The sequence below is a fragment of the Hipposideros armiger genome, unplaced genomic scaffold (assembly GCF_001890085.2).
Source record: "Hipposideros armiger isolate ML-2016 unplaced genomic scaffold, ASM189008v1 scaffold_31, whole genome shotgun sequence".
NCBI lineage: Eukaryota > Metazoa > Chordata > Mammalia > Chiroptera > Hipposideridae > Hipposideros > Hipposideros armiger.
In genome coordinates this window covers 4,524,036-4,524,994 of record NW_017731381.1, presented here as the reverse complement: position 1 = coordinate 4,524,994, position 959 = coordinate 4,524,036, and the positions used below count along the sequence as shown (strand labels likewise).

Here is a 959-nt window from a genome sequence, read left to right as displayed (position 1 = left end):
CAATAATGAAGAACACCAAAAGGAGGTAAAAATTCAATTGCTCCAACAAGGGGAGTTATTTATGTAAGTAATTAATGAAATGCCAAGCTTGTCAATCTGCACTATGTTCTGATTAAGCAGGAAAAAATCCATTCACGTCAATAATACGTACTCCTCTAATATGACAAAATTCCCAGTAAGACACCATACACCTGAAACCGTTCTTGTCATTACAGTCCCCATGACATACTACATGAAAGGTGATTCTTTTACCGGCTTTGTAACATTAATGAAGTACCTCGTATATGCCGGGAGCTCGCAATCCATTTCTTGTTTCATGTGAGAAAACACCCAACGGTTACGAGAAGCAGCGACCTGGGGCTTTGGGTTCTAGGTCTGATCCTGGCACTAAGGAGGAACGCTGCCTTTTAATGTCTCTGGATTTCAGATCCTCAACCTATAAAATGAATAAGAAACCTCGCCCTGCCTCCCTCACAGGAACGCTCTAAGCATCACCAAATAAAGGAGCAAAATATGAATGCACCTTTAACTATATTCAATGTTATATTACCCTGATGCTATGAGAATATTACCATCAGTAGCAAACAAAAGCCTAGGAGAAGGCTGGGCTTAACTACTCCTGTGGCCTCCTCCTATCTCTGGACTATGTTATTATTCAAAGATCTAATCTTTTTTTTACAAAGGTAAAACTGAAAATGAAATAATAATGAAAAAAGTAATAGTAATACACAACGAACCCCAAACAAACATAAGCAGTCTTACAATTCTGTGCTAGGAGAATTCTACTACAGTTCTCAACATGAACTTGGTTCAAATAACCCCAGCTTCCATTTCACTGGATCACTCCTCTAACCCCGTGGGAAAAGCAGGACAGGTGGCATCATGCTTGATGTTTACAGACTACAGACCTGAAATGCAAAGAGAATGACTCGTCCAAGGTCCCGGCTAAAGCCAAGGCC

At 40.3% G+C, this 959-nt stretch overlaps 1 protein-coding gene across 2 annotated transcripts in view; it reads right to left on the bottom strand.

Moving 5' to 3' along the window:
- The window catches only part of STK4 (serine/threonine kinase 4), a 91,973-nt gene that overhangs the window by 29,354 nt on the left and 61,660 nt on the right, over positions 1-959 (bottom strand). The window lies entirely within an intron of this gene.